This window comes from Lycorma delicatula, chromosome 2 (genome assembly GCF_047948215.1).
Source record: "Lycorma delicatula isolate Av1 chromosome 2, ASM4794821v1, whole genome shotgun sequence".
NCBI lineage: Eukaryota > Metazoa > Arthropoda > Insecta > Hemiptera > Fulgoridae > Lycorma > Lycorma delicatula.
The window spans coordinates 223507407-223535322 of record NC_134456.1 but is presented as its reverse complement, the minus strand read 5'-3'; the positions used below and the strand labels follow the sequence as shown (position 1 = coordinate 223535322).

Here is a 27916-nt window from a genome sequence, read left to right as displayed (position 1 = left end):
ACAAAAAAACTGATGGTCAATGAAACAGTTTGCGAACCAAATTTTAAATGGAATAATTTTTCATGATAATTTTGTTGTATAAAAGTAGCGGTGGAAGAAGTCTGTCGCTGACGATCGTTGCCGTAGTGAGGCGAAGCATCATGAGAGAAAAAATTAATGAAATCCGGCAACACTGTTGCACTTGTCGGCGGGAAGTCATGGTAGATTACTTATACGCAGTACAATTAGTGCTTAGATGTAACAGTTGTTTAATCTAACCTAATCCCACTTGTACGTCATCGAATTTGCATATTTCTATTGAGATATTTGTTATTACTGATTAAGGTGAGTTTTATTTTATATTTTTAATATTATTAATTTTTATATTATTACAATTTTTTATACTATAATTTGCATTTGTTTTATCCTTTGTTTTATCCTTTGTTTGTATTATTCAAATAAAATACGAGTACATTAAATAATCTTTTTAACAGAAATTCTTTAGTAAAAAGATTAGAATTACTGAAAAGAAACATACTTCAATATAACGTAAATGTAATTCAAGCTACCTTAAATAAAATTTCAGACTCCCAAGATTTCATTAAGTGCAATATTACATCCGAAAACCGTATTTATTCCGTTCTTTTACACACAATAAATAAACTGCATGTCATTGTACTTACTGAATTAATGTCTACTCAAATATTCTGTTTTTAAAATATTTATTACATTAAAAATGTTAGAACCCAGTTTACACTCATTTGTACAATGAGATATATACAACAAATAATTCATTATGAGTTTTTATATTGTATCATTTTCCATATTTAATTTATCTGTTTTTAAGAATTAAAAAGAAAATCATAAAATTGTTGAAAATGTATATCGATATTTTTTTAGAGGAAAATGATTTTTAAGAAAAATTTAATGACCATCGGTTGGTAAATTAATCAACTGATATACCGATAATTCTGGGTTGGAATCCCAGCATCATTCGGCATTCCTTATCAGTCACAAAATTTCTCATAACTACTCATAAGTAATAATGTAAACAGAAATTACTCGTAAATTATACGAAGATTAATTTTTCCTTTAAAATATTCGGAACGAGCGTTAAAATATTTAAAATTTTATTCGTAACATTTAAAAAATATTTACCTATAATTTTTTTAATTGAATTTTCCTTTTAAAGTGTATTATAAGGCACAAAAAAATCGCTTCAGTAGGTGACTGGATCAAACAACCTGCTAACATGTCGAAGGTTCTGGTTTGATTCCAGACACGGGTTCAATAATTCTTCTTATCAGCCATGATTCATCTAGTTAATTATGTGTTTAAGAAGGAATTATACATCGCAAATATATATGAAAAAACTGTTTTTCATTTTGAGGCATTCTGACCGCACTATTAGGTTTTATAGAAAATCTAAAATTATGAAGGATTCTGTGTGATCGGCCTGTTAGATCTTGAGATTATCCAGTATAAACTAATTGTGTCTTCATATAACTTACATAATGGTGTAAATTAAATTTAAATCTATGTAGACTGAAATTTTTTTTATTATACATTGTTCGTTATGATTTTTTAAATGAATCTAACAGAAAAAAATCACATTAGTAGTTATATATAAGTATACATTATATGTATAAGGATCGACTGATCTACTGAAGGTCCTGTGTTTGATTCTGAACTTGGGTTAGGCATTTTTATATGATTACCATTTCATCTCATTCATTACTTACAATAATAAACGACGCGAAATAAAGAAATTACAAAAAACTATGTTTCTTTAGCTGATCAAAGGAGCACTGAAATTAAAAAAATTTAAGTAGCAAAATTTATCGATGTACTCTTATTTTCTAAATAAAATTCTATATGTTTAATCTTTTATTACTAAAAACGATTTTTCCCCTTAAAAACAAATTTAAGCGAAAAGGACGATTACAGTGGTAGTTCAATTGCTAGAAAACCGACTAAAATACTGAAGGTTCTCGGTTTGATTCCAAGCATAGGTTTGCCTTTCCTCAACAAATCAAGATCTATATAAATAATTACGCGTAAGTAAATACTTGCACAGGAGTTATAAATTTAAAAAGTACGTAATTTCAACAGAGGATTGGAGACCTTGTTTTCAGTTCGATTCCCAGCTTGTGTTCTTTTTTTGTGGCTATTTATCACATTGGATCTCATTAACTACGCAGAAATAAAATTTAACTTAATTTAATTTTATTAATAAATTTAATTTTATTTATAATAAATTTAATTTTTTTTAAATAATAAATGGGTATAAAAAAGACTAGATCGCTGAAGGGAGATTTGCAGAATACTGAAATTCCGATATTAGAAATAAATTATTTTTATTTAAAAAAATATAAATTAAAGAATAGTTTTCGATTAAAAAAGAAGGTATGTTTTTCGCAAAAAGAAAATTAGAGACCGGATCCTGGGTTCGAATTCAGCTTGTGTTCATTAACTACTCAAAGTCATTATGTTATTATGATAAAGTCTGTAGAAAGCGTAGGATCACTAAAAAAGGGTATACTATAATAAATAAATTTTAAGGTACTGCATTTCTGAATCAGATAATGAACTATTTTCTAGAAATAAGTGAATTAATATTATAATGTTCAGGTCATTGCTTTAAAATTAAACGAATCGGGAAGGTATGAATAATCGATTATAAAATATATATTTATTTCCAAAATAATTACTTCCATCCAAACATTTAAACGAAATTTTGGTTAATTAAAATAGCTTTCTTTTTAGATAATTACAATTACTTAGGAATAGAAAACAACTCTAGTATTCGGATAAATGAGAATTAGGAGTGGGGTTAATTGGGGCACCTAATTAAATATTATAATTAATTGAATCTCGTGCATTAAAAGTGATTAAATACATGTCTGAAGTTTGCCATTTAAAAAAAATTATTTTTGTTCAGATAAATGTTTTTGTGTGTAGTTGCAGAGCTTGGGTTATTAATCCAAGGATATCAGATTCGAATCCTAATCGTATTCATTAAAAATGATTTATATTAATGTACATGTATAATTTACAATTTTTAGCTATATCTACGTATACCGCTCTCTACCCGTCCCGCTCTCTCTCTCTCTCTCTCTCTCGCGCTCTCTCTCCGTATACCCACACACCCTCACGCGCACACACACACGCACACACATTTTATATATATATATATATATATATATATATATATATATATATAGAGAGAGAGAGAGAGAGAGAGAGAGAGAATAAAAATAATTTTTTCCTCTTCATGATGGTAAAGCCTCTACTTTTTCATTAATATATATTTTTCTTAATTGTAGAGAATTTTAATTTTTCAGTAGGAAAGGAGCAGAGCTACCAATAAAATTTTAAGGAAGTTTATAAAAAAATTAGAAAATTTTATGTCTTTATTTTGATATTACAAAGGTTTTGCTAAAACAGACTTCGAGTGAGAAAAAAAATTACATATTGCGTGCGCACGTGTGTATACAAGAAAATAGATAAATAAATTAATGTATTATTTATTAACAGATAAGTTTACTGAAAATTACTTCAAAATTGACAACCGTTCGCTTCTTTTAATATACAGTATATACTATTCTTAATAGGGAGATTATATATGAACACAGATCTAACATTTCGTGATTGACAGATGCTATGTTGCCATTTAATCTGATTTTTTCTTCCCACTTGGCCTCGTTCCCGACAAGTTCAGTATCAGGTAAATCGCTGCGTTGCGTTTGTCTTAATTAATACATATACATAGAACAAATCTGCCATCAAGTATAGCTAGCTATGAAGAACGATGAATAAAAAAAAAAAAAATTATATTTGTGGAATTTTTTTTTTTTAATTTAATAACGATTCAGTATATTATAATTTTATTATTACTGATAATAAAAGATTACCATTTTCGTAAAATATCTAAAATTGATGTTATATTCTCATTTGACAGTACCGTTAAACTATTAATAAACTTGTGATATTTGTCGTTTATGTAGTAGTGTTAGAAACTTTACTTAATCTCTTTTTATTTTAATCTTTATGTCGTACGATACAGTTAATAAAATAATTACTTATTTTATACATCCGATTTCTCAGTTAACCGGACTTACGTGTTTCATTTATCCGTAAAATTTACATAAATTATTACTTGTACTCATAATTATAAGTACTCGAATTATAAGAGACATTTCCTTGTAAAAAAATTCAGAAATTAATTCTGATTCAAATTAGATATAATCTGAGATTAATATTTATTAAAATTTCGATTATTCGGACCTCCATGTTTCAAAAATTTTGCAACTTAAAAGCGGTGACAAATCTAAGTAAAAAAATAATTATTAGAATACTGAATAAAATGTCGTTTGTTGAACCAACACTCAGATTTAAGCAAGCGTGTATTTTTAACGAAATTATTAGTTATGTAATTTCACAGCCTACGGTAAATAATGACGTAATGCGCTAGCATTTGACTTACGCTACCACTCTTTCCGTCAAATGTGTTTGCTCAACTTCATTCGGGAAGTGTTATTATTCTGTTTTATATTTGCGCTAGGTATAGGCTCACATTTTTTCATTGTTTTATTCATCTACTAATTATTAACTCGTAACAAAAATAAAGCTAATCAGCAAACCGGTTAATTAAAATACTTATCGATTCCTCTACTGTTCCGTTCACAAATGTTTTTTCTGTATTTATCCCCGTAGGCTGCTCCTTAATAAAAATAAAAATTATAGGAAAGTAATTTGGAAGTCATAAAGGTTTTATAGGCATTTTACTAAAAATGAATTAAACTTTCAAAATTAATGATGCCTCTGTCAATAGCATTTTATGGAGACTGATGCATATCATTTTATTAGCATCTTCAAAAATTATATTTTATACATTTTTTATTATTTTCATTTGAAATAAAAAAAATAAATAAATTGTACTTAATCGTATTATTTTTTATCTCTATATCTATCCAAGGTATGATTAGGCATAAATGTTGAGCAACCCCGTGCGAAGTTAGGACGGTAACTAATTGTATTAGACTGCATCTTAAACAAAAAATAATGTTACTGCCTTTTTTACCTCATACGAGCGCGGGAACGCATGCGCAGGTAAGGAGTATTTCAGACCTGTTTACTTCCTTGTACAAAGTAAAGGAAGTATTGTAATCACGAAAAATTTCAGTTTTCAGATTTCAACGGAAATATCCATTTTGACCGTCCCTGAATCCATTTTGACTAGTTTCGTCGTGACGTCTGAACGTACATATATATCTCGCATAACTCAAAAACGATTAGCCGTAGTATGTTGAAATTTTGGATTTAGGACTGCACAACATCTAGATGTGCACTTACCCTTTTGATTGCAAACAACTGAACCGAAAGTGTCCAAAAAAGCCCAAAATCCAAAGAAATTTGGATTTTGGACATTTTCTTAACTGTAATAATAAGCCCTCATTGAGAGCTTTTCAATGACATATCATAAGTCGTACTTATTTTTATTGGTTCCAGAGTTATAGTTAAATAAAGGTTTAATTAGTGACATATTTGGATCTTACAAGGGGAAGGCACATCGGTTCGAATCAGACTTCATCTCCCTTATTTTAACTTCTTTTTATTTAAATATATTGATTTATTAATAATTATTAACCACTATGATTGTGATTATTAACACAGTAATTATAAATAAAAAAAAATTACAATAAATAATTCAATAATAACAAAAAATATATATATATGAAAAAAAATCAAAAAATTCTTTATTAAAGAATTAGAGGATCGTATCTCACTTTCAAACGAAATACGTTTAAATAAAATGCAGCAAAAAATGTGTATATGTAATTTAATAGACGTGAAAGGAAGTCACGTTGTGTCCACATCAGATTTCTTTTTTAAATATGACAGTGAGGTAGTTTAATATTTTCGTACGTAAAAATTAACTGAATTCGGATCCAGAACCTTTTGGATATAAGTCAATTTCGTGATACATTTAATCTGATTAAGTAAAATGAAATGTACATTGTTTTGTCAACCAGAACGGTAGTAATAAAAAATAACCAGAAAATTGAGTCCTGCTGCCATTTCAATATGTATTATGCGTTGATTGTTAGTTAAGCATGTCAATTGACCTGACAATTTCTAATGCAGTAAATTTTCTCTAAAAAAAGTATTCTTCCCGTACATTTTTTGGGTCGGTGAAATCAAAGAATGGATCTGTGATGTACAAAAAGTATTTTGTTAAGTTTTTGGAGGGCGCGCGCACACACAATATTTTTAATGTAACTCTTACTCGTATTTATTATTAAAACAGTGAGGGTGGCGTTGCATCTGAAGTTCGTCTAAATTCCGTTCTTTTTATACATTAAATAATTCTAGGTTCGATTTCCGGTTAGGCTTGGCATTTATTATCAAAATTCATAACATGAAAAAAAAAAAAAAAAAAGCAATGTAAAAAAATGCGTGATAGTAACTGACGTTTGTCGGTCTCCGTAGCGCGAGTGATCGTGTCTCGGCCTTTTATCCGGAGGTCCCGGGTTCGAATCCCGGTTAGGTATGTCATTTTCACACGCTAAAAAATTGCCATTTGATCTCATCCTGTGAAGCAATACATAACGGATGCCCTGAGTAAATGAAAAAAAAAAAATGTATACTTTGTATGTTGTCAATACGAGTAAAATAAATTAATAAAAAAAAAAAAAAAAATACTAGTTATAAATATTCGTTTAATTTAGTGTGAGATAACTTTTTAAATCATACTGCAATCTTCGACAGAACTGCTCGCCGACGCGCTGTCTACAATTCCCGCCTTGACAGACACGTTTAACCTTCAACTGAGTTCAAGGTTAAACTACAATGCCGTCCCGTACACCACTGCGTAAAACACATTTTAACTATAATAATTATTTACGAGTTATAACGTTGAATAAAATAAACCGTTCGATTCATTTCTTTCTCATACACCGGCTTTTTATTTATTTATTTATTTTCTTAATTTTTATTTATTTTTTTTATAAATTTTTATTTATTTATTTTTAAAAATTTTTATTTATTTATTTTAAAAAAATTTTATTTATTTATTTATTTTATATTTTAAATACACGTATAAGCAGCGTGGATGTAAGATGTGTCGAAGCCGATAATATCGAACCTTGGTTCTTCAATATGTTTTTTTTTTTTTTTTAAGTAGGTTTAAATAAATTTAACTGTTTGGAGACCAAATTGATTCCAAACGACGTGTTTTATAAATATTACAAATGCGATTGTTTTTTTGAAATGTGATTATGATATGAAAGCCGAACCCAGGATCTTCCACTTAAGATTTTTTTAATAGTGATACTCGGATATTCATTACGAATAGAACTACAGCCTTCTGTAGATATACAGCCTTCGCTGCGGTGAAAGAAGTGAAGGTGTCATTTGTACGACTGAACATCATTTCCGTTTCCGTAGGTTAGTACATTGTTACGCGACAACATATATTAGCTAAGTAAAGAATCTAACGGAAAACGGCTTCTTCCTAATTCTCCTTAGCGAATTCACTAGCCGTAACTCGATAACAAACTGTTTTTTCGGATATGTTTGTACGAACCTTTCTTCTTAATTTCAAGCTCTCGTATCGGTTCCCAAACTATTTCTGTTTCCTCCTAAATCATCTTGTGTATAAATATATATATTTAATTGCATAAATTAAAATATAAAAAAAAAATTACACGATGCGACGATGAATTTGAACGTTTAAAAAATTGAGATGGGATTACTCTCCTCTCACAGTGAAAAATATAATTTTTGTTATTTTATGAAATAATTTCATAGAATCGTACATAAAAAATATATCAGAGATTAAAATTTAGTTTGATTTGTCTATATTTATTCCTTATAATATTTAAAAGAACTGTGATTATGTAGGTATAAATATGCTGGAGGTTGGAAATTGAAAGCACCCTTGAGAAGTTAGGTCCGATAACGAAATTATTACTACAGTGCATCTTCGGTAAGGAATTTCATGATGTTTCTACCCCTCAAATTTTCGCGCGCCCATACGCACCCAAGAGAGAGAGAGAGAAGGGGTGAGAGAGAATTCTCACGCTGTTTGAGGTAGACTGAGGTTTAAAAGAGGGGATGATGCTTTGCGATGTTACATTTATTTTTCAAGAGCGACTCCTATTTTTATAATTGTGTTCTCTAAATAAGTTTTCATACTAAATTCTTACAGTATTTTGTATTTAATTTTATTCTCTTGTGAAATATTAAATTTCGTTATTTTAATTTCATCCACTTCATATTTCTCGCTCGTTAAAATACACGTGTAGGATATTACGAGGTCGTATTGTAAATAAAATTGGAAAAATTTGATCTGTTTATTTAATATTATAATGTTTGTTTATATATTACTTTACAAAACGGATAAACGTTATCGTAATATTTTTATTATACCTATTAAAATTAAAGGAAATTAATTATTATTTTAATAAAATGTAATTCGTATAAAATAATGGACTAATCTTTATTTAATTTAATTATGTCAGATGTATATATAAGAAAAAAGGACTACATAATTATTAACTGGCATACCAATAATGACCGTTATGTTTAGGGTTATATTTGAATTGTCCGACAGTAGCCAATCAGACGCGAAGGAAGACAGCTGGCCGTTCTGTTCACCATCCCCCTCTCTTGACTCACACAATCTTCGCATTAGTCATCGACTGACAAATCTTTTAACTTGACACGTCATGCAGCTACCACAAAAAATAAAAAATAATTACCTCTAAAATTTTTCTTTACAAAATACTCCTCCATCAGCGTATGATCCATACAATTTTATAAATTATCATATTTGTCATCGGCTATTGAAGTATTTTTTTGTATTTATTACTATAAAAAAAATATTTTATTACATTTATTTATCATTAAGCAATTTGTTTTAATCACAATCTTATTATTTTTTTTAAATTAGCGCAAATGATGATGTATTTTCAATAAATTAAATAAAATTCTACCTTCAAAACACAAGAGAGTGATGAAGCTTTCTATTATTTAATCAAATGTAATGTTTCATCTTGATAGAACTATACGTGTACATGTCTTCATCAGTAATGCAAGAATTCACACGTACACGTACATGCACGCGCAAAGGGAGAAATCTGTTACCAGATAATTACAATTTTTACTTTTTAATTTTTATTAAAATAACGTTTATTTCTTAGCAAATGTTATATATTCATAAATATATGCATGGAAACATCAGAATATTTAATTTACTAAACAATTTACACGAATCACATTTACCGGTACAAAACAAAGTTCTGGTAGCCCATTTTAGTATATTTTTTTACCTTTTCAAGTAATCACAAAACATAGTATTATATTTTAGACTAGATATACATAAAGGTAATAAATGATAACGATGATACAAGATTAGCATTTTATTAAAACAGACTCGCTTGTAAATGAAATCGGTTTAGTCATCTCATGAAAATTTGCTACGTAATTAGACGGTCCAAACATTTTACATAATGTACAACAGAAAATGTTACTATTAAAGGGAATAATATTTATGTAATTAGCAATGTTATTTCTTACTGAGAAGTGGATCGCACAAACTTTAACCATATTTAAAGCTAAAGTTAGGATTTGCATGGCGGGTCGGTAACTTTATGTAAGAATTCAATTTTCACGATGAGGTTTACAAAGTTTTATTCTGTTTTGCTTGATCTGTCTGAAAATTGTCCGGAGTGCTATGTGGAAGAGACCACCCAACATGTATTGTTTTTCCGCGCGATTCTCCATAGAGCGTAGAGAGATGCTCGGCAACCTGAGACGTGAGCACATGTTCCGCCCTAGGTGGAGGTTAGTCGGTAGTGCGCAGGAATACATACGCCCTTGCATGTAACAAGGTGTAGCATTGCGCACAGTATTCGGCGCGCATGCGTATATTCTACCGGGTTATTTGAACATATAAGTAAGGGATTTTGGGACAAAAGTTTTTAGTTGTACACAAATTTTACAAAATTTTAAATACATGATAATGATTAATCGAATATTTATGAGTGATTATTCACTTTCAATATGAATTAGTATTATTTTGTACTGATAAAGTTGTAATATTTAATAAAAATAAATATTTTATACAGGTCTATTGATTCTTAAGAGTATTGAAATTGATTGTTAAGTAAGATAAAATTCAAAATAGTGAATGAAAACCTAAACAAACAAACAGGGGACATCTTATGAAGTGCAACTGACACTTACTCTTCTTGTAGCGTGTGTGGCTCTATGGTAACGACTCCTTTTACTATTCGTGGGGTTCGGTATCGAATCACCGATAATTTTTTTTTTATGCTCATAAAATATTTTTTTTACTAATATTATTTTCCATTTATTATGTGAAACTATTTAATGCTGTTAAAATGGAAAATCAACTAAATGGGAGATAACATTTCAAAATGTTATAACTAAAGATCTGATATTATATATTTTGGTCGATCTTCGGAATTGATGATTTTTTAGTTTAATTAAAAATATTATCGCAAAACAATTTTTGAAAGAAATTGCTTTTAATAATCTAATTTACACGGGAAAATGAGATATTACTTATTTTTTTACGGATACCAAAATGAATATTACTTTATAATACTGAAATAAAAATAAAATAAAAAGTTGTTTAGTGAAAAATAATTTTATATTCAATAAACATATTTTTCTAATGAGTCAAATGAAATGCAAGGGATTTTCTAGGTAAACCATTTTAAACCGCGTGCAATAAACAGAACAATTGCAAAAGGGTCGGTTTTGGTTTTTATGTTAATAAAAACTATTTTATTTTCTATTTCATATAAAATGTTTCCATTATATTTTCATTTTGAATTAAATTTTTTTTTTTTGTCTTCAGTCATTTGACTGGTTTGATGCAGCTCTCCAAGATTCCCTATCTAATGCTAGTCGTTTCATTTCAGTATACCCTCTACATCCTACATCCCTAACAATTTGTTTTACATATTCCAAACGTGGCCTGCCTACACAATTTTTTCCTTCTCCTGTCCTTCCAATATTAAAGCGACTATTCCAGGATGCCTTAGTATGTGGCCTATAAGTCTGTCTCTTCTTTTAACTATATTTTTCCAAATGCTTCTTTCTTCATCTATTTGCCGCAACACATCTTCATTTGTCAGTTTATCCACCCATCTGATTTTATAACATTCTCCTATAGCACCGCATTTCAAAAATCTTTTCCTGACATTTAAATTAATTTTTGATGTAAACAAATTATATTTCTTACTGAAGGCTCGTTTAGCTTGTGCTATTCGGCATTTTATATCGCTCCTGCTTCGTCCATCTTTAGTAATTCTACTTCCCAAATAACAAAATTCTTCTACCTCCATAATCTTTTCTCCTCCTATTTTCACATTCAGCGGTCCATCTTTGTTATTTCTACTACATTTCATTACTTTTGTTTTGTTCTTGTTTATTTTCATGCGGTAGTTCTTGCGTAGGACTTCATCTATGCCGTTCATTGTTTCTTCTAAATCCTTTTTACTCTTGGCTAGAATTACTATATCATCAGCAAATCGTAGCATCTTTATCTTTTCACCTTGTACTGTTACTCCGAATCTAAATTGTTCTTTAACATCATCAACTGCTAGATCCATGTAAAGATTAAAAAGTAACGGAGATAGGGAACATCCTTGTCGGACTCCCTTAATTATTACGGCTTCTTTCTTATGTTCTTCAATTATTACTGTTGCTGTTTGGTTCCTGTACATGTTAGCAATTGTTCTTCTATCTCTGTATTTGAACCCTAATTTTTTAAAAATGCTGAACATTTTATTCCAGTCTACGTTATCGAATGCCTTTTCTAGGTCTATAAACGCCAAGTATGTTGGTTTGTTTTTCTTTAATCTTCCTTTTACTATTGATCTGAGGCCTAAAATTGCTTCCCTTGTCCCTATACTTTTCCTGAAACCAAATTGGTTTTCTCCTAACACTTCTTCCACTCTCCTCTCAATTCTTCTGTATAGAATTCTAGTTGAGATTTTTGATGCACGACTAGTTAAACTAATTGTTCTGTATTCTCCACATTTATCTGCCTCTGCTTTCTTTGGTATCATGACTATAACACTTTTTGACTATGACTCATGACTATAACACTGAATTAAAATAATTAAAGTTAATTATTTTCTGAACCGCTCTGTATCTAATAGTACATTAATAATTAATTCAAGGTAAATTGTTTATTAAGAAAAATTATTATATTGTTAAGAAATAAACGAAATTAATCATTCAGATCATAATTCTCGACTCCACATACAGTCAATTAAATTTTATACAAAATAAACAAAAAAACCTACACTCCATATTTATTTGGAAGTGCGTGTACACGCACACGTGAGTTTGGCACTTCCTATTTATAAATATTAGAGTAAAAATCCACATTTCGACGCCAATTTTCATAAATTTTATTCTTTTATGTTTCAAAAGTTTGTTTATTTTTGATAATTCTGCCTTTAATCACATTGATGTATTGCTTCTGTTTCTGCGCCAACCGCATAAACGAATTTAAACATCATGGCGGGAAAAGGATTTTGGGACGAGCCACTGCGCAACGCTAGGTGTGCGATACTTTGTTACTTTCATCATGCGCCCTTGGTTGTAACTGGGGGAACCTGTTAGCGAGCCCGACACTGCTTAGGCGCCCGTAAATGGGGTTCCTACACGACTAATCATTAATTAGTCGTGCTTAGTGCGTATCGTAAGTTGGTTAATTTGTATCTATAATTATAAGCGGTAAACGTTTTTGTTATTATTTATATCACCCGATATTACCATTTCCATTTATTTATTATACAAATATACTCATAATTTAACCAAATTTAACCTACGCTCGCTTTGCTCGCTAACCTTGATTAATTAACAGAGTAATATTTTGAGTATTTAAACAAAAATTAGAGTATAGGTTATTGGTTTTTAATATCTGAATAGATTTTAAATACATTCAAATGTTAAAATAGGTCTAGATTCGATTAATTATCGATTTGAAATTTTTTTCAAACTGCGGTACCACCGAAAGTGCGCAAGTGCCAATTTACTTTTGTAATTTTTTAAGTTACAATGAAATACTTACTTTTAGTAACACTTTACAATGTTAATGATCATATTAGACCGTTTTATTTTTTCTCTTACAGATGCAAGAGGACTGCCACGATTTCCTACATGTAATCGCAGCACGATTTTTGGTGAAGATTATGTTCGGAAATTTCACGATTTATTCTATTTCTCTAAATTCTATTCTTCCCTTAAAAAGGCGAAGGCTTAAGAATTAACAGTACCAAGGTAAGCAGTTTACAGTTAAAATCTCATTCAGACAGCTAAAAAGTTAATGATGCGTCAACAAAGATTTTTAAATGTGGTTACGAATTACTAAATTGTTGTAAATAACTTTTTAAAAACGTGAAGAAATCTTAGAAAACAAAGGCGGAGATAGACAAATTTGAAACACCAGTAAAAGAAGTATTATTCATTTTTTAGGTACTTTTTCGTTTATTCCCCTCCCCCCCAAAAAAAAAACGTTTCCAAGTTTTTCCCCTGGAAATAACTCAAAATAACACGAAATATTAACAACCAGGTTGGAGAAATAATACAATATAACCATTTATATGTATTTATTTTATAAATATAATCTAACCAAAGTTCTTTTACTGGTTTTTTTTTATATGAATGCAAATTAGCTTGACAGACGGGACTCTGCCCATTTGACACCCGGTAGTATCGGACCCGTAATCTAATCAAAGTTAACCTAGGCAAACTTCACTTGTTAACCTTGACTAATTAACAGCAATGTTTTGAGTATTTAAATAATAAATTCTGTAAATATTGCAATTATTTATGATAATCAAATCATTACTGTTAATTAGTCAAGGTTAGCGTGCAAAGCGAGCGTTCGTTAAGTTTGTAGTATGTTAAGTTGAAATATAGGTCCTTTTTCGGTAAGTGGGTACCACATTTTTCCTTTTTTTACTTCCTTGTACGAAGTAGAGGTAGTACTGTGATAGCGAAAAATTTCGGTTTTCAGATTTTAACGGAAATATCTATTTTGATCATCCCTGAATCCATTTTGACTAGTTACCGCGTGACGTCTGTTCATATGTATGTATCTCGCATAACTCAAAAACGGTTAGCCGTAGGATGTTGAAATTTTGGATTTAGGACTGTTGTAATATCTAGTTGCGCAATTTCACTTTTGATTGCAATCGACTGAACCAGTAATAAGCCCTCATTGAGAGCCTTTCAACGATATATCATAAGCGGTACTAATTTTTATTGGTTCCACAGTTATAGTCAAATAAATTTTTTATTAATGACATATTTGGATTTTACAAGGGGAAAGCACATCGGGATGAATCCCACTTCATATATATATATATATATATATATATATATATATATATATATATATATATATATATTTTAACTTTTTTTTAATTTAAATATTTTGATTTATAATAATTATTAACCTCTGATTGTAAAAAAAAATTACGATAAATAATAATTCAATAATAGTAATAAAAAAAATATATCAGCAGTTATGAATGAAATAAAAACTTATGTACTTTTCATTAAAAAAAAAAAAAAAAATGTGCATATGTGATTTAGTAAGCGTACAAGGAAGTCATGTGGTGCCCAGATCAGATTTTTTGTAAGATGTTTGTTATCTCGCATAACTCAAAACGATTAGCCGTAGTATGTTGAAATTTTAAATTTAGGACTGTTGTAACATCTAGTTGTGCACCTCCCATTTTTATTGCAATCGACCGGACCAAAAGTGGCCAAAAAATTCAAAGTTTTTGGATTTTGGGCTTTACTTAACTGCATTAATAAGCCTTCATTGAGAGATTTTCAACTAATATACAGGGTTTCCCATATAAAACGCAACCCAACCTTATATTGGTAGGTATTGACATAATAAAAAGGCATGTGTAAATGTAAATGTAATTTTTATTATTACCATCCATTACCTTACATTTAGAGTAAATGTTGGAAGTGGCTGCCATCTTCTTGAATACAAGCTTCAATTCTTTTTACAGCGTTTCTTGCAACTTTTTTCAAAGTTTGTGGCCGGATATTTAATGCAGCTTGTTCAATATAGACTTTCAATCGTTCAAGTGTTAGTGGTTTGTTGCTGTAGGCTTTTTCTTTGAGGTAACCCCGTAGAAAAAAATCCGCCGCAGTCAAATATGGAGATCTTGGTGGCCACAAGCCTCGACCGATAACACGATTACCAAAGAATTCCTCGACGAAATCAGAAGTTGAACCTGCGTAGTGCGATGTCGCACCGTCATGTTGTAGCCAGCAGTGTCTGTCTTCCTTTTCCAAGAGTGCGATGAACTGAAATAAAATATCCTGATATCGTTCTGCATTAATGGTGTACTCGAAAAAAAATAGGACCGATTATTTTCTTCCGCGATATCGCGCACACACGCCCGACTTCTGCGTGTGTAATTGTTTTTCGTCATAAACGTGGGGATTTTCAGCGCTCCAAATTATACTGTTTTGGCTGTTTACGTAGCCATCCGAATGAAACCGTGTTTCATCTATGAAAAATAACGAATCCATAACATTAATTCCCTAACGCAGAAATCGACGGAACCGTTGACAATATTGTAGCCGTCTTTCTTTGTCGGGCTCAAGAAGTCGATGAACCGTTTGAATGCGATAAGGTCGTAATTGTTTGGTCGCCCGATGAACGGTTGATTTAGACAAATTAATTTCAGCAGACAAACGTCTGATCGATTTATTTGGCGAGGCGAGTAATCGGTCTTTGATTTCAGCGACTGTATCTGTATTCAACACTGACGCAGATCTTTTGTGTTCCTTGTTATTAACAGAACCGGTTTCTCTAAATTTTCCAACTAACCTTAATACTGATGTTTTGTTAGGGGCCGGTTTAGCCGGGTACTTATGGCGAAACAAATCTTGCATTGCAATCGCTGATTTCGTACTGAAGTACGACTCAACAATGAAAACACGTTCATCTAGCGAAAACACCATCTTGTGTCTAGCAATACACTGAACGTTATGATTGCATTGTTATTACTGTCGGTAGTTTTCTATTGCGTCGCCGCGATGTTCAGATGTTGGACGAGTACATTTCAGTAACGAGTAAGGGAGTAAGCTTGACTTTTGAAATTTCATAGATGAGTGATTGATGGGTTCCGTTTTATATGGGACACCCTGTAGTATGGGTAATGTAACGCCCCTTTTTCAATGTTGTTGAAAATCAGGCCGAATCTAAATATACATAAAAAATATTTTCATAAACAGGTTTTAAAGATATCAGAAAAAACTGTTTAGAAATAATGTTGGATATCTTCCTGCTTTTAAATCCCATCAATTTTAAGCTATGAAGTTTTAAATCACGTAAAGACTTTCATCGTACTTAAAGCTTAATTTTCTACGATCGCTTACATAATTGTTGAGTTTGACTGCATCAATTGCTTAATACTGCTACTTGCCATCAACCTGTTTTGATACCGTTACGTGGTTTTGGAGCTATGTTCACAAAAAAGAAAATTATGAAATTATCTCAAAACGATTAAAATTTCAAAACTGTTTTTTTTTGTTGACACTAACCCTTTTTCTTCATATCAGATCACATTTTGGATTATTATGAAATTAAAATATTATAGCGATACTAGCATATGACTGCTTGGAAAAATTTGATTTTGGCTTCAAACATTTTTTTTTATTTTTATAAAAAATTTTATAAAAAGACTGGTTTGATGTAGCTCTCCAAAATTCCCTATCTAGTGCTAGTCGTTTCATTTCGTTATACCCTCTACATCCTATATCCCTAACAATTTGTTTTACATATTCTAAACGTAGCCTGCCTACACAATGTTTTCCTTCTACCTGTCCCTCCAATATTAAAGCGACTATTCCAGGATGCCTTAATATGTGGCCTATATGTCTGTCTCTTCTTTTAGCTATATTTTTCCAAATGCTTCTTTCTTCATCAATTTGCCGCAACACCTCTTCATTTGTCACTTTATCCACCCATCTGATTTTTAACATTCTCTTATAGCATCGCATTTCTAAAGCTTCTAATCTTTTCTTCTCAGATACTTCGATCGTCCAAGTTTCACTTCCATATAAAGCTACGCTTCAAACATATACTTTCAAAATTGTTTTCCTGATGTTTAAATTAATTTTTGATGTAAACAAATTATATTTCTGACTGAAGGCTCGTTTCGCCTGTGCTGTACTGCATTTTATATCACTCCTGCTTCGTCCGTTTTTAGTAATTCTACTTTCCAAATAACAAAATTCTTCTACCTCCATAATCTTTTCTGTTCCTATTTTCACATACAGTGGTCTATATTCGTTATTTCTACTACATCTTGTTACTTTCGTTTTGTTCTTGTTTATTTTCATGCGGTAGTTCTTGCGTAGGACTTCATCCATGCCGTTCATTGTTCCTTCTAAATCATTTTTACTCTCAGCTAGAATTACTATATCATCAGCAAATCGTAGCATCTTTATCTTTTCACCTTGTACTGTTACTCCGGATCTAAATTGTTCTTTAACATCATTAACTGCTAGTTCCATGTAAAAATTAAAAAGTAACGGAGATAGGGAACATCCTTGTCGGACTCCCTTTCTTATTACGGCTTCTTTCTTATGTTCTTCAATTGTTACTGTTGCTGTTTGGTTCCTGTAAATGTTAGCAATTGTTCTTCTATCTCTGTATTTGAACCCTAATTTTTTAAAAATACTGATCCTTTTATTCCAGTCTACATTATCGAAAGCCTTTTCTAGGTCTATAAATGTCAAGTATGTTGGTTTGTCTTTCTTTAAACAAACCGTTTTTGCTTCAAACATATATTTTGAATATGAATCGTACAATATTATTTCGCACTACGTAGTGCTCACAGAAATCTAATTCTGCCTTTCTATATAACAAATTACAACGTGAAAACCTTGAAAATCTTTGAAAACGTACCCAAAAACCAATTTTGGTTCCTCTAACTCCGGTTTATGATAACCGATTCGCCTGAAAATCATTAGAGATGTATTTCCAACAGGTTTACATCACCCCCATCAAGTATCATAAAAATTGGTTTAAATTTTCGTATGGTAGAGCGGATGAAAAAATCTTATAACTGTATATAAACGTTGCAGAATTGTTTTCAGGAGACTCCAAATCGAACAGAAAAGTTTGTTTCCTTTCACCCACCGACATACTCTTAGAAAATCTGAGCAGTAGCAGTACTGCAATAACAGTAGCAATAGCGATTTCTATAAATTCTTGGTAAATCCGCTATTTTCAAGTTCTCCGTAGTTTTTTTTTTTTGTCTTCAGTCACTTGACTGGTTTGATGCAGCTCTCCAAGATTCCCTATCTAGTGCTAATCGTTTCATTTCAGTATACCCTCTACATCCTACATCCCTAACAATTTGTTTTACATATTCCAAACGTGGCCTGCCTACACAATTTTTCCCTTCTACCTTCTAGTCTCCGTAGTAGGGTTTGTAAAAGTAGATGCGGGATGCGTTTTTCCATTATTATACGATCGTCAGTGGTAAAGCAAAAATTAATAAATCTACTAATTAGTATAAAAACACATATCCGAATACATTATCTAAATTGTAATTAAAAAAAAAAAAATTGATTAATTGATTGAAAAATTGATTGATTTTTTGATATGTGCAGATTAATATATGCACGTATCAAATGTAACAATATATTAAAGGATACGTATACAGGCTACAATTTGTTTCCAGAAGAATAGTTTTTTTTATAAAAATATGGTAGCATAATTTTTTTATGTGAATTACATTTATTTTTCTATTGTAAATTATCGAATAGATTATAAATTTTTACAACTATAGTCGCTTCTGTGTTTCCTTTAAAGCAAAGTCTTTTGATCTGTTGCTCTCTCTCTCTGTGTGTGTGTGTGTGTGTATGTTTGTATGTGAGAGGGATAAAAACAAAAAAAGAAAGGCAGCTGCAGTATAGTTGTTAATTTTACTTTTATAAGTACAGAAAAAAAACATGTCTTATCCTATGGTCAAGAGTATAAAATAAAATCTGTGTTGTTTTGATGGTAATATTTAAAACAAAAAATGCCGTTTAGTTAATGTTCAAGGACAAAAATGAGTACGTGCTATAACAAATAAGATACACACACTACAGCTTACAATAAAAAACATAATGTTGGAGGGGATGGGGTAAAATGACAAACGAATAAGTGGGAGATAGACAGACAGACGTGACTCAATAGACACTCGTTTAATCTTTTTAACTGTTTTACTGTATTGTTCAGCTTTGTAAGGAAGAAATAAATCAATCCTCGTTTTATATTATTTTAAAAGTTGGCGTACACGAGTACACGTATTATTACTCACATGCACACGTATTATTAAATAAATTAAAAACTGTCCCATTACAATAAAAAAAAGATTATCAGTAAATCAAATAAATATTTACGCACGGTTTTAACTTTATCTTTCAACAGCGATCAACAGCTGACTGCTAAAACCATACTAAGCGAATTTGAATTTTTCGAATTTCTTCAAATGTTTTAATAAAGTGTATTTTATGAATAATATATTCTAAGGTATTCAATTAAAATAAAAAAAAAAAAAAATAAAATATTATGTCTGGAAAATAATTTATAACCAAATTCATTTTATATTTACCAATTTTAATTGATATTAATTGAACAAATAATACCGTTTTCCGTCTTAGAGAACATAAATTATTCTCTTTATTAAATTTTCTTTCTTACTTTTCCTAATTGAAAATATAAATATCGGTGTATAAAACGAAAGTTCAGTTCTGTAAATTACTATTCAAAAAACAAATTTGTTAATTTTTAACTAGATTAGCAATTCTGATGACGTAATGTTTTTATTAAATAATATTTTAATGTAGGTAAAAAGTAAATAAAATCATATTGAAATTAGATTCTAATTTTTATTTTAAAGTATATATTTCAAATTCAAATTTATATTTTAAACAAGGGGTTTAGTCACGAGGGAGTTGTTAGAGCGAGTAAACAATTGTAATACTAATAACCACTCAGAAACACCGAAAAGTAATTAAATTCTTTTTGAATTATTTTAAACTCGCACCAAATCCCTCAAACGAGTCGCTCGAGTCTCGAGCAAGTAAACTCCTCTAATATCACCGACCAATCAGAAACACAGAAAAGTAATAAACTTGTTTGTAAATCTTATAACGTCGTGCCAGTTAAGAGACATCTCTCAGTCTCGTCAAAATAGCTTACCTTTATGCGTGTCGTTTGTTTGATAACTGAAGAATTTTCTAGAAAGGAAAAACCACACAGTCTAGGACATTATTTTAAAGTGAGGAACATTTATTTTATTGTAGGCAACATAGTTTTTTTTTAATATATCGGTTTAAAATTAAATATTTATTTTTTCATTTATTGTTTGATGAAAACTAAATTAAAATTTCAACATGGTTTTTAATAGCACGTTGCTAGAATTTATATGATCAACTTTTTTTTAAATGTAATCTCGTTTTTAATGACGTTTTTAATTTTAAAATCTATTCTAGTTAAATAATAAACTTCCAGTTTACAAAATTTGTTCTAATCAAAAAAAGAAGGGTGATTTGATTTTTTTATTTTTTATTTGATGTGATACATCAATATGGAGAAATTTTTGTATAAAAATAATTTATCAATTTTATGTATGAACTAAAATGAATTTTATAAAGGGTAGGAGTATAAAATGTCTTTCATGTTTTCTATAATTTTATAGGAATTGCCTAATTTTTATATTACATCTAAGATACATTATTTGTATAAATAGTAAATATAATTTATGTGTATTGAATAGGTCTGTTTTTCTTTTGGCTACCATTAATGGCCTACTGAAAATAAGTACAAATATGTTTATATAATGACTATCTCACAGGAACTATCTTAATTTTACTGTTTTATGGATTGAATATTATAATTATTATTCCTGAAATAGGAAATATTTTTTTTTAAACTGTATTAAAAGAGAAAAATGTATTTTAATTCCTTTTTAATTAGGAAAACAACAGTAATGTGCAGTTCTATATCATATTTAAAATACACTCATTCTTTTTTAGTTAGTATACTTTATTTACATTTTATTTTACACAGTAAAAAAGGTAAATAAGTTTAGAAATGCTAGTAACTGATCATGAACACCAGATCCAGTGGAATGTTGCCTAATGTAGCCCTTGAGAATGTGGGTGTCTTGTTCATTAGGTTAATGAATTATTTGGAATTATTGCTACATAAAATTAATCATAGTTGAAGTTTTAATTTTGTATAATTTGTTATTTTATCTTTCTTTTCAGATTATAAAAATTGTCTTTCCCCGCTAGAAAAATCAGAATCTTTTTTTAAACAAAATTGTTGAACCAAATATTACTAGACATTCACACATTTTCAGATCTACAACATTCAATTTCTTTCTTCTATGATTCTCTAGAAAATTCTAGAAATAAATGCCAATTATCTTTTATACTAATATTTTTCATTATTGCAGATATATTCATTTATTTCTCAAGATTTTATAATGATAAGCAATTATCTTGGGTATCATGGGTTATATGACCAACACTATAAATATCTGTCCATGTTCGGTTATGAAATAACCAAATAAATATACATATATATTTATTATTATAAGACCCACCAAACTTAGCCTACACTTGTTATGCTCGCTAACATTGACTAGCAAGTGAAGCGAGTGTAGGTTAAGTTAGGTTAGATTATATTTCTACTTAACGCATGAGACCTATTATCTTTTATTTTAAATTTAATTTATAATTTCAAATTTATTTTTGTTTCTTATGTTTCTTTTTGTTTCTTATGTTACCGGATCGGACCTCCAAGGTTAGTAGCCCTGGAGTGGGTGTGTACCCCAGCGGCTAGCCTTGCTACAGAAAGGATAATTTCAAATGAATACACTTGAACACCAATCGTGGCAGAGGGTGCACGTAAATACCCTCGTTTAGAAACCTTCGATTCGCCACAAGCAAAGAGGAAAAAGAGTAAGGAGTCAGATAAAATCAAGAAAGATGCTGACAGAATCAGTAGAGAATTGAGAAACTTGTTGTTTGGAAACAATGTTCCCAAACCAAGATTTTTAATTAAAGGAGAATGGAAACTTCCAAAAGGTCAGTCCATTCTTAATCGCTAGAGAGATTGCTAATTGTGCTGATGGTCCCGTTAAAGAAATCCGGAAGACTTTTAATGGATTGCACGTCAAAACTATTAACGACAGTCAACGCCAGAAAGTCCAGGCATTGAAGAAGATCGGTGAATTTGCTGTATCTATGTAACCGCATAGCACCCTTAACACATGCAGAGGAGTTGTTGTTTGCCGCGATCTTCTAAACTGTACAGAAGAAGAAATAGTACAGGAAATGTCGAGTCAAGGAGTGATTCAGTGTCACTAATGACCAAAGTAGTCGATGCCCCTAAAAACCTTAAAAAAAAAAAATAATAATGTAATTAATAACTCTTAAATCGATTACACCTTGAGGAGTTAAATGTAATCGTATTGTATTTCTGTTTATCGCTGCCACTCTCTATGAATGCTGAATCAGTTTCCATGAAATATTTATTAAATTATTCTTACTGTGTTTATGTCACCAATGGGGATCATGATTTGAAACAAAACAAAGTAGCAGTCATTTGGTTGCAAGTTTTCCCTGTTACACGCATCAAAAACTTTATTTTGACATTTGTAGCTTACTTCTATCTTTACTACTTATTTGAACCTATGTTCCTAATTTTTATGTCAAGATCAGTGACTAGTATGATTTACAGGCAGTTAGAAATCTAAAGGCACGTATCTGTGCTTCAACAACTCTTGTAAAGAATGTTTGAAATGGCTCATCTTTTGTATTCTTGCCCCTTAAACCTTCTACTTTCTGTAATGACTGTATCCAAATATATGCATTCCTTTTACATTGCACCAATTTGTATACACTATTAGCTTGAATATCTTTGTACTAATTTCTATATTCCAGATGTCCAGTACCCCTTGATTTTCACAGTGTCCATATTATGAAGCCAGTAGCAAGTAATGTTCAAGATGGTATTTCTTCCTTATCTTTTTGCTTCAATCTTTTTCTTATATCATCCATAGCTGTTAAAATAGCAACAAAGTTTACTATTTATAAGGTGTGGAATATTACTCTCCTGGACTAACGTTTGTGAAATCCAAAACTATTCAGTTTGAAATAAATATTTTCCTGTCTTTATTTTTATATCCATTTAATTATAATTTTTTTCCTAATTTTCTTTTTTTGGTCTTTTAAGAATAACATTTACTTGGGCTACAATTATAAACAGCTCCCTCACAGAAGTTAAATTATATTTTTCACAAAACTACAGATGAAATAAAAATTTTTAAATGTTGTAAATTTTGAAAATTTCATCATTTAAATAACTGAAAATTTTGTCTGATATTAGAAGTCAGAAATTTAAATCTGCAAGTACAATGTCAGTATACAAAAGGAAAAAGGTTAGCTAAAGAACTGTTATACAGGTGTTATTTAAAGGGGCTACTACAGGACAAATTCCTTGCCCAAAGTGGATGTTATAGAACTTATTTACTTTCATTCATTTTAATGTAGCATTTTAAAACCGTTATTGTAATATATCTAAAAATACTTTATGCAAATAAAAGCCATTAAATTATTTGTCTGTTGTTAAAACTGCTGCTTAATCTAAAAGTGCCCAATTGTTTATTTTGTAATAAATTCCGTTAGAAATACGATTTATTTGTACTGATTCATCTTTGTAAACACAACTGTTATATTTACGTTTGTATGCATAGAAGTGCACAGTGAATTTGATAAACGTTGCATTGGCACTATTTCTTTTTCAGCTTTTCAAATGAAAGGAACGTTACAACATAAAAGAGCATAGCGTTCATTATTCTATTGCTGAATAATTATATGTAAAGTTATATTATAATAATAAAAGACACATTATTTTCTTTTATTTTAATTAATTCAATGAATCAATGAAGAAAGTATTGTAATGTTCCTTAGACAGATCAGATATACATGTGAGTTAATATGATGAAGAGTAGTTAATTGAATGTAGCCCACCAGGCTGGTCTAGTAACCCACCTGGTCTAGTGGTGAACGCGTCTTCCCAAATCAGCTGATTTGGAAGCCGAGAGTTCCAGCATTCAAGTCCTAGTAAAGCCAGTTATTTTTACACAGATTTGAATACTAGATCGTGGATACCGGTGTTCTTTGGTGGTTGGGTTTCAATTAACCGCACATCTCAGGAATGGTCGAACTGAGAATGTACAAGACTACATTTCATTTACACTCATACATATCATCCTCATTCATCCTCTGAAGTATTATCTAAACGGTAGTTACCGGAGGCTAAACGGGAAAAAAGAGAGAGGCTGGTCTAGTGGTTAACTTGTCACAAATCAGCTGATTTCAAAGTTAAGAGTGTTAAATTTAAATCCTAGTAAACTCGGTTACTTTTGTATGGATTTGAATACTAGATTGTGGATACAAGTGTTCTTTGGTGGTTGGGTTTTAATTAACCACATCTCAGGAAGGGTCGACCTAAGACTGCAAACTACACTTCATTTACATTCATATATATCATCCTGATATAAATGAATCAGGATGATATATCCTGACTCAAGATATATATAGGTGGTTCCACTGTAATAAGGTGGAACCACCTTGCAATGGTTCCAGAGGCTAAACAGAAGAGAAAGAGAGAGTTAATTGAATCTGTGATATAAGTTGTAATCATCTACCTGTAAGGTATAAATCTAGTATGTAAAAAACACAAATGATTCTTTGATTTGAAAAATGACTTGAACTTTTCACCAAGTTAAATGATTATGTCAAGGATGTTGGAAGTTTGTCAATTATGACAAATGAACAAAATATAGCAGAATAAAGTGAATTCTTAAACATAAAAGGGATTAATTTAGTGGTTGTTTTAACCTGTTCTTCAACAGGATGCTAAGTTCGAAAGCTAAACAGATTATTATTTTCACAACTCATCATGATTTTCATACTTGTCTGATATATGGCCCTTGCACCATGCATGATTCTTATTGCTTTATATTTTCAACAAAAAATTTTAGTTCTTTGTAGATCCAACTTCTTTTAATTTTTATCATTCTTGATCTTTTAGGCCTCTCTTCTTTTCACCTTCTGCTGATCCTTCTAGCAATGTTTTAGTCAATCCTTCTCCCCACGATATCTCTTGGACAATTAGGTTTCCTATTCTGAATTAAGCTGTCCATAATCTAATCAAGATTCTAAATTTGTTCACTCTCCTCATTACTTTTTTATTTTCTGATTGATGCTCCTACTTCATCCTGTTACATTTGTACTTGATCTTTTACAGGAAGATTATGTGGTTTTCTATAAGATCAGTACAATTCTACTGTATACGTCTTCCACCATTTAAGTATATCCGTTTCCTTTTCCTTTTTTTTACACGTAGTTCATATTATCCATTTCTTTCTAAATGTTCTCTATGTGATAATTCATCTGCAAGACATTTCTCATTTGCTTTTTGAATCTTATTGATTCATTATTCAATTTCCTGTAGAACATCTCAACTTCTTCAACCTTGCTGTTTTTTTTTTTAATTGGCTATTTTCTTACATTTTTAGCTCTAGAAGCTAGTTGGGACACTGGCTGCTAAATGTTTTGAGGCTCAGTAGCTGTTTGTGGCACAGACATTCAGTCTTAAGCTTTAAGGCGACCAAATGTGGTGGTGGTGGTGGGGGAAATGCCAAGCAAACCAAATTCTCTCTTATCCAATTGATGCAATTTGTTCCACCCTCCATTTAGTTAATTTCTCAGCTCTTTTAACTAACTCCCTTTAATATTACTTTTATTACTACTACCGTAATTACAGTGCATTTGGAAAGTTGCTGTGGGAATTATGGAATTATGGGAGTGTAATAAACAAACTTTCTTAATTATTACTTTGCATGTTTATTTCATTATTTTAAAGTAATGGATATTACAATAACTGAAATAGTTTATAAAAGGTGTTGAAAATGACCTCTTCAAACATTAATACAACGTTGCACATGTTTCAGTTTGTTTTCCTACACATTAACTAACTGATGTACTGGAATGTCTCGTATGCTGTTATTGTAGTTTTTAGTTTGTCAATTGTGTGTGTTCTGTTGCGATACACTGCTATTTTTACTGCCTCCATAGAAAGTAATATTGGGGAGTCTGACTAGGCAATTGTGCAGGCCAAAACCCCCTCAAAATGGTTTGTTTACCCATGATATTTCATAAAAAATCATTGACCTCTTAGCTGTGGCACTATCTTGTTGGGATAGCCATGATTGATTTCCACTTCTGTTAACTGATTAATGAAAGTTATTACAACAGTTCAATAATGACCACTATCAACTGTATTTTCAAAAACAATTGAACTCGCAATGCGCATTCTGTTCACATCACACCAGTCTGCAATTTTTGCGTCATATAAAGATTGTTCATGCAATTCATAAGAGGTTAGTAGTCAACCACAGTTGTATATTTTGTAATTTAATATATCTTCCCAGTTAAAACCACTCTTTCTGTAAAAAACCTAACCTTCAGTATACCTATGCAATTTTGGTCAATAAAACGTTTAAACTATTTACAATAATTTAGTCTTTTGGCATGATCTGTTGGTTTCAGTTCTTGAATACACATTACTTTGTAGGAAAAGAGTTTCACATCTTTTCTTACACCTTTATGTGTGTTAGCATGTCTGATATCTTGCTGCTTCGCTAACTTACGCATTAGCTTTGATGGACTTTCTGCCATAGCATCTGAAATATCTGTTTGTTAATTTAGGTGGTCTTCCACTTTGATCAGCATCTTCAGCAGAGCCTGTTGTTCGAAATTTTTCGATAAGAGTTTGAAATGCATTGCATTTAGGAACAGCAAGTATCTGAAAACTTTTCAGAAAAATTGCGCTTCACTAATTCAGTATACTTGTCACCTTCTTGAAAGGCATGTTCAGTGTCTTTCGTGAAAAGCGTATTCCTCTATTAAAAGAATCATTTCTTTTCTCACCACTGTTGATTCTGATAAACGAAACAACACAAAATGAAAAAAAGAATATTCAATAAATCACATCTAATGTCTTAGTTTATCACTGAGCAATACCCAATGAACCACGGCCAACCAACCTAACATAAAAAGACCAGAATGCACCACATGATTCTAAAATATAGAGTGACGTTTTGAACGCACTGTTATGATCACTATCAATAAAAGCACCTGGCAGTCTACATATCTGATTCATTGCATTTCTCAATTTCTCTTCTGAAAATAAATAGTCAGTTTTTTATCTGTTTTCATCTCCAGCAGATTTCTAAAAAACTACCAAAGAAGTTGGAGATTTTGAAATCTCCAGCCTTCTTTTGTAGGTTTTTTACTAGCCTTATATTATTACCATTATTATTAGTATATTTTGTAGTATTTATTATCCTTCCTCCACTCTCATTACATGTTCTCAGTTGTTTCCTTTCGCTAGTTCATCCCTACAAAGTACGTTTAGGTGCCTTACAGCACCAGTTTCCATATTATTATTCTATAACAATATTTATATTACTCTTCCATAATTTTCTCTTTCTCTTAATACAGTACTTCAATTGTACCATCTTCATATTGATTAGTTGCCATATAAACTTTTATTGAAAGCAGGTTCCTGGGTTTATTCTCATTCTGACGGCACTTTTCCTATCAGTAGTAAAAACTATCCTAGTAAACTAAATTTCTTTTTTTTTAGAATTATTCCTACATCACTTCTACTTTTTTACTTCCTGAATTGTAACATCATCTTCTAATAACTTCATCCTTTCTCATTTCACTTTATTTACTCCAGTTCCATTACTTCTATGTTTACGTTCATCGC

General features: G+C 30.5%; 1 long non-coding RNA gene across 1 annotated transcript; it reads left to right on the top strand.

The window, feature by feature from the left end:
• The first annotated feature begins 60 nt into the window (after positions 1-60).
• LOC142319686 (uncharacterized) lies at positions 61-23970 on the top strand. Its single transcript, XR_012755252.1, has 3 exons — positions 61-324; positions 13161-13308; positions 21875-23970. It is a non-coding gene; the product is annotated as an uncharacterized LOC142319686 (long non-coding RNA).
• The last annotated feature ends 3946 nt before the right edge of the window (positions 23971-27916 follow it).